Source organism: Carassius gibelio, chromosome B10 (assembly GCF_023724105.1).
Source record: "Carassius gibelio isolate Cgi1373 ecotype wild population from Czech Republic chromosome B10, carGib1.2-hapl.c, whole genome shotgun sequence".
In the NCBI taxonomy this organism is placed as follows: domain Eukaryota; kingdom Metazoa; phylum Chordata; class Actinopteri; order Cypriniformes; family Cyprinidae; genus Carassius; species Carassius gibelio.
In genome coordinates, this window is record NC_068405.1 from 5,300,213 (window position 1) to 5,311,802 (window position 11,590).

An 11,590-nucleotide genomic window follows, 5' to 3' on the forward strand; every position below is an offset into this window, starting at 1 on the left:
CGCATCCGGCCATATGCACACACTCGCCATACCCTTTCCATCAATGTCTTCACACACACACACACACACATTTCATAAAGCAGGAGTCCTATAAGAGATGGATCGCTTATCGGATCTGAGAGGAAAGGTGCAAGTGTGCAAAGACCCTCTGCGGTTTTGAAGCACATCTACCGGCGCAGCTACTCAAATTAATAGATGTTTTCTGGGGTTGGTTTAAAATGACATTAACATGTATTTTAGTCGTTGATACATTAGTCAGTACACTTTAACCATATTTCAAAGAAGATGTAATTATATAATGAAATACAAGTCCTACTTCTGTAATTGGGTTGAAAAACTTCACAAAAAATTTGGTTAACTGCATTTAAATTTAAATTAAATTAAATTAAATTAAATTATGCATTTAGCAGACGCTTTTATCCAAAGCGACTTACATTGCATTCAGACTAAATAATAATAATATAATATATTTAATTTAATTGCAATTAACATGTATGTAAATGCCCAAAAGCAATGAATTCAGTTTGCACTTCAAGTAGTTATGTTTGTAATAAGTACACTTTTTTCCCCAAAAAAAGTATTCTAGAATGTAAACTTTTGAGAGATTTGATTCTTAATTAGCCAGTAAAAAAAAAAAAAAAAAAATTACAATAATAAATAAATAAATATATTCACTACTGTTTTTTTAATATATTTGACATGGTGGTTTGTTGCTATTGTGACTACACTAATTATTTGACCAACATATTTCAACACAGAACTTGTTTCCATTATCAGAGCACCATAAGATCTTGAATGTCCGAATTTCTATACAATTTTCAAGATCGACCAATGACAAAACCTGCAATCCAATCATACCCACACAGTCCCATTTTCCATCTGCAGCTACATTGCACATAACTGGTTGATAAATGAGCTTGATAAATGGAGTTAGCCATAGAGTATGCATGCTAACACCGCTGGAGAGAGCTGAGAGACAAACGCAAGCGCTCTTCTTCTCATCTGCTGCTGCTGGAGCTCTGGCCAAATGGATGCATCGGCCTCACACCTCAGAGCAAGAGGAGAACCGCCTTTACGCAACCCCCACAGCCTCCACCCCTTCCTCCTCACGCTTTCTGTGGTGGAATCGTCCTCGGCCCTGCAACTGGGACATCTGCCGGAAGCAGGTCACCCACAGTGGGATGTGCGTTGCCTGACACAGGCCCCTGCAGCTCTGGGACTGAAGCCACAGATCAGGGTTCCTGGTCAAGAAGAGCGCGTGCAGGCGTCTGATAGCAGCCATCGGAACCTGTGCTGCAGACACACACCGCAGAGACGGTAAACCAGAGCCTATTTCTGTTGCGTCTCGGCTTGTGGCAGACATGAAGATGCTCCAGCTGCGTCGCTGCAGCACCAAATACTTCTTTCCATGTCAGGTGCTTCAACAGTCACTCTCAAATCCTCAAACCATGCTTTATAGGAAATCAGTTAGCCAAAGAACTGAAGTTGGCAGGTTTGAATCGTTCATAGGCCCAGATGCACTGATGCTCCAAAAGCAAGCTTTAAACTTAAAATCTAGCATGCTAGGTGTTTTGTGTATTCGGTGCGAATGATAGTCCTTGTTTTCATTAACCATCTCTTGAAATCCAGGTCATTCAGATGAAACAGAAGCAGTGAGATTACTATTCAATTGAAACACTGTAAGCCCGGATGAAAACCAGGCTGTTGACAGCAGCAGGCGGGGAGCTGGAAGGTGTGTGGTTCGATGTTTAATTTATTATGCAGTGGATGCCAATTCAGCTGCCTGTTCAAACCACTGGATATCCGCTGGAAGTCTATTCAATCTTCCCTAAGCCCTATGTGGTCGCCCTGCGGTCAAAACACAAAGGCCACCGCTCAGTCTAGGACAGCATATGCTTCATTTGTTGTGGGCAAAAAAATGTTGAGGGCTTCACTGTCGAACAGACGAGTACACCTAGGCTACTTCTATGAGCAGCTGAAATACAAACACTATAAACATTCATCAAACTCAGCAGCTGGCATTGAGTGAAGTGTCGTCTGATAACGAATAACTTGATTTCAGTGGGTCCTGATGCATGTGTAGAGCTTAGAGAGAGGGTCTCAGATTTAAATAGCAATGTGGTATGCTCATGGTTTCCATTTAGAGAACTTTATGTCCTATAACAATGCTACTAAACAGCTTTAAAAAATAAATTAGTGTAAATCAATAATAATAATAATTAGGCATTCAGAACCTTTTTATTTTTAGCATTGAGAAACAAATTCAAGCCTTCTGTGCTCATGAATTTAACAACAGATCTGTAATAGAATATTTTATTTATCCTTAAATTATCTTTAAGATTATAAATCAAAATTATATATATAAAAAGAATATATATGCGTGCACTCATGCACTTGTTTGTTTTGTACCCTTAGATGAAAAGACATTGAAACTATTTTCACTCAGAAACTGCTCGTAAATTTCACAAATAATTATAAAGAAACAGCAAGTTTCAATGCTGAACTATAGAAAAAATTAAATAACCGTACTCCAGTAATCTTTGATTTATTTACAGATCCGATTTTTTAAGTGTAATCTAACTTTGTCTCAAAATCTAAAACATCAATACCATTCTGTAGCACAAGGGGGCGCACGAAGAGAAAAAACCCTTCTGCTCAAGTTTCTCTCTAAAGCAGAGCCCCACTTTTCTGATAGATCATGGGCTACAGGATGTTTCAGTGTTTGACTTCTATTAAGTAATATAAGAGTATTGTATAAAGTTTTACCTTAGTTTACCTTTATGAACTTAGTTTGCTGTTTGAAATTCTAATTTCTTTCTGCAATTCATACACATTTGAATAATATCAGCGCTTTGTGGACGGTGACATCACTGAATCATCTATAAATTGACTAACTTGAAAAAAATTACTCTTTGTTATTGTCCTCTTGCATTATTGATAACTATTTTATTTTATTTTAAATATACATATTTATTATTTAATAAATTCATATTATTGGTAACTATTTTATTTAATTTTAAATACATAGAAGACCGGTAGCACTATTATACTGACCTGTTTGATTTCTGATTTCTGGTAAAATTTATTTTTTCATAGCAAGATCCTCTTTAAACTCCAGTTAACAGATGGGGAAGTGAAAAATATGCATTCTTCATTTTAATACCAGTAAATGTCTGGGATAATGCAATTTCACATGCAAAAACTTTAGCAATGTGTCCCCAGCTAACAGAACGTCCTCACATTTATATGTGCATGTGGTGAGCGTGATTTCACCAGGTACAACATGTTCCTGGATCAACATCCCAATCAACCAATCAGAATTGAGATATCACTTTTCAGGAAATATCTGTTTTAGGCTTAAACTCAGGAGTTAGGTGCTTCTACACCCTTGATAATCAGCTATCATTTCCCACTGATTTTAGGAATAAATTATGGGTACGGTTAGGTTTAGGGGAAGGGATTGGGTTAAGATAACGGACCTGCAGATCATTATTAAGTCTAAGAGGACTTTGGCCAAGCAGCCCTGACAATATCATCATAAGGACCTTGAGGGAAGCCTTCCCTGGGAGGAGAGGTGCACAAGCCTGATCCTCCTCAGTGCCCTAAAGGGGTTCACTGATACCCAGGCCACCCTTCCATGACCTAAGGGGACATCATGTGCTTGTCCACACAGACAACACATTGGTGGTCTCCTACATAAACCAGCAGGGGGTCTGCACTCGTGCCCCTTTGCAGCTTGGCGCACAAGATCGTCCTGGTTTTGGAGGCTTTGTGCATTGCTCCTCTTGAATCCATCACACTGGTCCACAGTGAGTCCTCTGGTCTCCAGTCACCCGTCCCGGTCAGAGCATACTTGACCCGGAGTATGGTGGCCTCCAAGGCCTTATCAATGGCCGTGGCCCTCCAGGATATTTATTCTGCAGTGGGCTGGTCCTCTCTGGACATCTTTGTCTGGTTTTACAGTTTATACCTCACACCAACCCTTTTACTTTATTCAAAGTAAAATAGGCTGGTTATGAAACCAGTTCTTTTATTAACTAGAAGTCCTGTATCAGGACAGAAGGGAGCTATAACTGCAGAGCAGCTGCTGAAGGCAATACGAGTGAAAGCATCTGTCAGGGACACAGACGCTGAGGCTATCGGTGCATGAATGAACCTCATGGCCTCTCACGGCTGTATAAACAGGCCTTCAAACGGCTCCACGTGAACGAGCAGATACATACAGGCACAGTGCCGACTGGATTAGGTGTCGGCGCTTGGAAGTCGGCCAGAGGATCACTATTCGATTCCAGCTGCATTCAGCACAATAGGCAGCTAATGTGACGGCTCAATCTTACATCAGACAGGCCAGAGCTCAGACACCGACCCACAGCTAAAATTAGGCCAGCAGCTGTAGGCACAAAAACAACTCAAACTTTCAACCTGTGGCCTGTGGCACAAAGCAGGTTTCAGTTTTTACCCAGGTAAGTTCACCTTTAGTTTGAGCAAAGGCTCAGAAAGATGTGTTGGTTTTGAGCGGGTTTTGTCACCATTGAAACATACGCTTCATGGCGACCCTGCTGCGGAGCAGGTTTTATTCTGGGTCAGAAAATAATTTTAGAGACAAAATTGCATGATTTTTGCATCTATATTGTTATAGACTCGAGGACAATAGCAGCAAAATGAGAGCTAAATTATTAAAGATTTCAGAGACGATCGAACATTGAGAAGTCAATGACCTCTGTATGCCAGATTTGAGAAGACAGAGTTTCAAACAAGCTTGGACTTACATGATTTACAGTCCAAGCACAATAACTCCCCTCTCTGCTCTGATTCAGATTTAACTTACAGATCCCAGAAGTCATTGAGTTTCCAAAAGGTGCTATGGTGACACTCACACATGTTATTTTATTCATATAGGTTGTGTTCTTTGTGCAGCTATAAACATGTTTGTTTCTCTGAAGGCCCTGAATAGGTGAGCAGAAATATTGAACGTGTGCTGGTGATAAATGCAGTTTTGCGTCATTCGGGCTCAGTCAGAGTCCTCTCCCACTCCTCACTCCTGCGTACAGTTGCCGAGCAACACATCTTCACTGAAGTCTGTTGCACGTGTGCATCAAGTTAAGCTGAGGATGACATCACTGCAGTCAGTAGCCATTAACACAGCATCATCAACACTGGAGATGGGGATAGGAGATAACGAACATTTGACTAAACCACACAATTTATATGTTCACTTTTTTTATTTTTTATTCATAAACTGTCACTTCTGGCCAAAATACAAGTCCATAATCCATATTTCAGGCCAGACCACTTTTTCACTATGAAGCAATCTTATGGATAAAGGGCTTGCATTTCAGCCAAAAGCAAAGGTTTGAAGTTCACAGCGTCTTAATATTGGATTTGTTTGTTAAAGCATGCAGCTTTTCTCAAGACATTAACTGATGTGCTGGAGTGCTGTGGATTACTTTGAAGTTTTTAGGCTGTTTGGGCTCTTATTCTGACGGCACCCATTCACTGCAGAGCATCTATTGCTGAGACACTGATGCAATGCTACATTTCTCCAAACCTGATGAAGAAACAAACTCATATACATCTCGGATGAACTGAGGGTGAGCACATTTCCAGTGCATTTTCTTTTTTGGGTGAACTAATCCTGGTGATTTTAAGTGAATAAAGTCAGCAGAAGTAGTTCATCAAAACATCTACTGAAATATATATCTCCTATATGTTTCTTTCAAATAAATGCCTCTTTGTTTGGATATAGAGTATCGTTTTCAAAACGTTCAGATATGTTTAGTGAGACTGAAGTGTACAGATACTTGGGGCTCCTGTATATATTTGATAAAACGTGTTTCGCTTTTGTTTTTCATTTTACTTATCCATCCATTCAGCGGCAAACATAACATTCCTCAATAGAGCTCTTCTGTGAAGGACAGTCGCTTTATCTCCACAAACACAGATATGACCATAACTTCCATCTAAAAACAATAAAATCACATGGCTCCAGTTACTCCACAGTTTCTGATTGGCTCCCCTCGCTTCGAAGGCTGACGGCACGTGTTCCAGCGGTCTGCAAACAAAGACAGCTATTTATAGCTCCAGGGTGCGGCTAGGAATAGCAACACGTGAGTCTGGAGCAGCTGTACTGGAAGAGAAAGAGAGCTGGATTCCCCATACCTTGGTCTGAGTCGTCTGTCTTACACACTCAGGCTTCATTTCTGAAGCTAGTGAGCGGTCTTGGTGTCTGATGCCTGTATAGTGACCTTCTAAAGCAGAATCCTGACTGAACCTGAAGCTCTTAAGTGACTGATCCGGGATGTGCTTAACTGGCAGCAACACTACAAATAAATCACAGGGCATTTTTATTTAGTATCAACACTTGAATTGCTTTGTGCTTTGTCTCTCATCTTGGATATTTTTATTTAATTTTACCGAGCTTATGGAAATCCTTGGGATTGCCTTCACCACAAAGGAACCATGCAGTGCTGTCTTAAAATGTGGCTGAAGTAATGTTACATAAGTTATAAGGCAGCATAATTATGTGTCTGTAAAACACAGATTATGCCACAACATGTTCAGCTCGGTAGGATTTGGATCAGATCCTAAGATACACTCATGTTCAAAAGTTTGGGGACTTTAATATATATATAAAAAAAATGCTTTTAAAGCTGCAGTAGGTAACTTTTGTAAAAATATATTTTTTTACATATTTGTTAAACCTGTCATTATGTCCTGACAGTAGAATATGAGACAGATAATCTGTGAAAAAAAATCAAGCTCCTCTGGCTCCTCCCAGTGTCCTATTGGCATGTGCAGAAATACACCGTTCCCGGTAAAAAACAACCAATCAGAGCTGAGGTCCGTAACTTTGTTTGTGTTCAAAATGTAGAAAAATGTACATAATAAGCGAGTACACAATGAATCCATTTTCCAAACCGTGTTTTTGGCTTGTCCTCAATCACTAGGGTGCACCTATAATAAGTGCTTATATTCGGACTATTTTAGATTGCTTCGGGGGTACCGCGGCGGAGTAACACAGTACCTTTGTGATTCTTCATAGACATAAACAGAGAGAAGTAGTTCCGGCTACGATGTTCTTCCGCAAGACACAAGCAGTTCTGTTTATTAACAGCTAGAGCGTCAAAAGTTACCTAATGCACTAAGGCTGTATATATTTACACAAAACAGTAATATTGTGAAATATAATTTTATCATCATTATCCAGTCTTCAGTGTCTCATGATCTTCAGAAATTATGAAAATATGATGATTTACTGCTCAAGAAACATTTCTGATTATTATGTTAAAAACAGTTTTATTTGTTTCATAGTTTCTTTGTTCTCTCCATATTTTTAAAGAAATCTTTGGTTATGAATAGAACTTTTATTTTTGTCTTTACTGTGCATTTTGACCAATGCTAAAAAAAGCATTCATAGAAAAAAAAAAATTACTTAGTTCAACACAATCTGTGTTAAAGCTTACTGTGCATTGGTTTCGAGTAAGAATAGAAATAGTTAAATTTGGTCTCTGTGGAAACACATGTGGCGTTCCAGGAACTAAGAGCTATTTCTCTCAGGGAGATCCGTTTTCTTTCTGGAACGTTTTCAAAAGCTAAGATGAATCATGGAACAAGTTGAGCTGTATGACGAGAAGTGACATACACACATCTCACATCTGCTTCTTTACACTCCATTAACACACACAGATTCATACTGAGTTTATTTGGTTAAATGATTTTTATTATGTGACCAGCTTTTACCACCAGGAAACAGCGTCAGGTTTGGGCACACAACAGCTTCTGGAAAACGAACGAAGGCCTCTTTCCACACACAGTATGAGGTCTGCTTCGGTCGCTGTGTGTGACCATGGAGTGAACTGCTGGCCACATGCTTAAACGAGAGGAGAAGCAAGCAAACACATGACGCAAGGCTCTGAGCATCTCTCCGTGCAACAGCTGGGGGTCCAGACTTCATGAGTTTAGGAGATTTACCATCTCCTGAACACACATGGAAACAAACCGACAACCTTCAATGAGATTTTGGCAATGTCTTTGTGACCGACGGCACCCATGAGGTCATCAAATGTAGTTCTAACAGTTGCTTTATTTCTGAAAACATGCACTGCAGTTTGGAAGTTATGCAAAACACTTTTCTCAACGGTGTGTATAAACGAATGCTAACGCAGACCGCTGATGTGTGGAAACAAGCAAACCTTTATAGGTCTGTTTATATCCAGGAAGGAATGTGAGCCATGCTGTCAGCGTGGAGGGGAGGTTTAGCACGTAGACTTTCCCTCGTCTCCACAAACCACCCGTGTGTGTGAGGCAACTCTGAGCTTCCCCTTACAACTTCCAATGATTGTTTAGCCATACAAACCCAAGCCTCGAGTTCCCTGTGCACTTCTGATACTGGAAGGGCGGCACATAAAAGCTCTGAGAAAAATTTGTTGAGAAAACCTCAAAAGTGAAAAAATAAATAAATAAATGAAAACCTTGACAGACTGCACAGTCCTAGAAAACACTGCAAACATTCAGAATCATATCGTAATTTAAAAACAGTTTACCACACGTGACAGAGGTGATGGAAAAAATAGCATAGGATATGATAAAAAAAAGTTGATATTTTACTCCCAAAACTTTGCATTCATTCTCAAAATTTTTGCTTTCCTCCAAGAAACATTGCATTTGCTCACAAACACTTTGCATTTACTTGTAAAGTGTTTGCAGTCCAATGAGAAACTGTATTCCCTAGCTAAAGGTTGCTACAGTTGATACTGTTTTTTTATTTTTATTATTGTTGTTTTATTGTAGAAAAAAGCCACCATACGTGGCCTACAGATATACAAGCCAAGGTTTGCACTAAAAAATATATGAGTGACCATGGAGCACAAAAGCAGTTTTAAGTAGTTATAACTACTGGGGTGCCTCAGGGCTCAGTTCTTGGACCACTTCTCTTCCCTGTCTGCATGGCATCATTAGGTTCTGTCATTCAGAAACATGGCTTTTCATATCACTGCTATGCTGATGACACTCAACTCTACCTCTCATTCCATCCTGATGATCCGACGGTAGCTAATCGCATCTCAGCTTGTCTAACAGACATTTCTTCATGGATGATGGACCATGACCTTCAACTCAAACTTGCCAAGACAGAACTGCTTGTGATTCCAGCAAACCCATCGTTTCATCACAATTTCACCATCACATCAACCATAACTCCTTCAAAAACAGCTAGAAGCCTTGGAGTTATGATTGATGATCAGCTGAATTTCTCAGACCACATTGCTAAAACTGTCCGATCCCAAGATTAATTTTTAATGAGCCAAAAAGAATACACATCACACCTCTGTTTATTAATTTGCACTGGCTTCCAATAGCTGCTCGCATAAAATTCAAGGCATTGATGTTTGCCTACAAAACTACCACTGGCTCTGCACCCATTTACCTAAATTTGTTACTTCAGACTTATGTGCTTCTAGAAGCTTGCGTTCTGCAAGTGAACGTCGCTTGATTGTGCCATCCCAAAGAAGCACAAAGTCACTTTTACGGACTTTTAAATTAAATGTTCCCTCCTGGTGGAATGACCTCCCCAACTCAAGTCCTTAGCCATCTTCAAGAATCGGCTTAAAACACATCTCTTCCATCTTTATTTGACTCTCTAACTTTAACACTCACTATTCTAATTCTATTCTTAATAAAAATCTAACTAACTTTCTAATCTTTTTGTATTCTATTTTCATTTCATTTATTATGCAATTGTATATGTGTGTGTGTGTAAAGACCTCTAACTAGCTTGCTCTATTCTTTTATTTTTTTATTCTATCTGTTTTCTTTTTATTTATTATATTAGTTAAAATCCCATGCTACGCGTACTGTGTTAACCTAACTGAGACTTGTTATAGCACTTATATATCATTGCTCTTTTTGTTGTTTTTGATTGCTTCCACTGTCTTCATCTGTAAGTCGCTTTGGATAAAAGTATCTGCTAAATGAATAAATGTAAATGTAAGTAGCACAGGTGTATTTGTAGCAATAGCTGACAATGCATTGTAAGGATCACAATTATCTTTTATTTTTATGCCAAAAATCATAATGATATTAAGTAAAGATTATGTTCTATTAAGATATTTTATAAATGTAACCATAAATATACAAAAACTGAATGTTTGATTGGTTAAATGCATTGCTAAGATCTTCATTTGGACAACTTTAATTTTGTCAGTATATTTAGATTTTTTCTATGCTCTCTCAGATTCCAGATTTTCAAATAGTTGTATCTCAGACAAATATTGTCCTCCTAACAAACCAGACATCAATGCATGCTTTTTCCATATTTTAAATGATGTATAAATCTCACTTTTGAAAAAATGACCCTTATGACCAGGGTCACATTTATATTATAGGGGTGACATATCACATCTGAAATCAAACTGTTAACTACAAACTTACCATGGTTTCGCTACAATAACTATAGATTAACTATGGTATTTGTTGTAAAACTGTGGTTATACAAATAGTAATCAACATGCCAATAGGCAGTTTCAGTGACGTATTGTGTCAGAATTTAAATATCCAGATCAAACCCAACCCTAAACTTCCCTGATAATGTTAATGATGACTGAAACAGTTTAAAACAGGCACTTCTCATGTTATTGCCATCTTATCAATCACTTCTTGTATTCCTTAACTGTATGTCACTTTGGATAAAAGCATCTGCTAAATGTAAATGTGATATAAAAACATATGTGCTGATTTTTATGTGACGCTAATGTTCGAGGCCATCAATTTTCAAAGCAGATTTACGTAAGAGGACATTGCGAATACCGCACCTTTACTTACATGGTGCTTTTGATAATACAGATGAAGCAACAGAGCGATGTGTGTCTGAGATGAAATTATTTTTAAAACGTGTGCATTTCAATTGTCAACTGAGACTAATAAATACAGCTGTCGCATTACACTTACCAAACACTCAAGTCATTACAGAAAAATGGGTCAACTACATATTGCACAAATAGTCCTACATTTAAGAGCAAATCTGGGACACTAAAACAGCCCAAACACTGCAGTATACAGCAAGACACCTCTGCATGAGGTGTGAAATAATCATTTACATTTTCAATATCACACCCTGCTGTGATTTCTTATACTACTGATATTAAAATGTATTTAACAATTGTGTGGCCTATAATGTTTCTGAAAAGAAACTATTTTTTGAGTGCATGATAGCATGTTTATTATGGGTAATTCATACTGAAAAAATAATGTGTATTCTTACATTTAAATTTGAATGGCACATTTGGATCCTGACTGCTACCAGGAACTAAACAGGAATTTTAAAAGCATTCCAAATCCAATTTTGAACGGCGCCCAGTCTTTGCTGAAAGATGCTTGACAAAGGCAGTTGCTGGCTGTTAAGTCGAATGATCTGAGCTCTATCATCGAGGGAGAGCACATTCTTGTGGCCGACACAGGTGTGGTGCTGCAGACCATTTGAGGGGGAGAATATAAAGAGGAATTGATAGCTGGATCTCATGTGAAGACATGCTACACGTTAAACCATTGGAATAAAGGCTTCATTGAGCACACAGGAATGCGGGCTGAAGCTGTC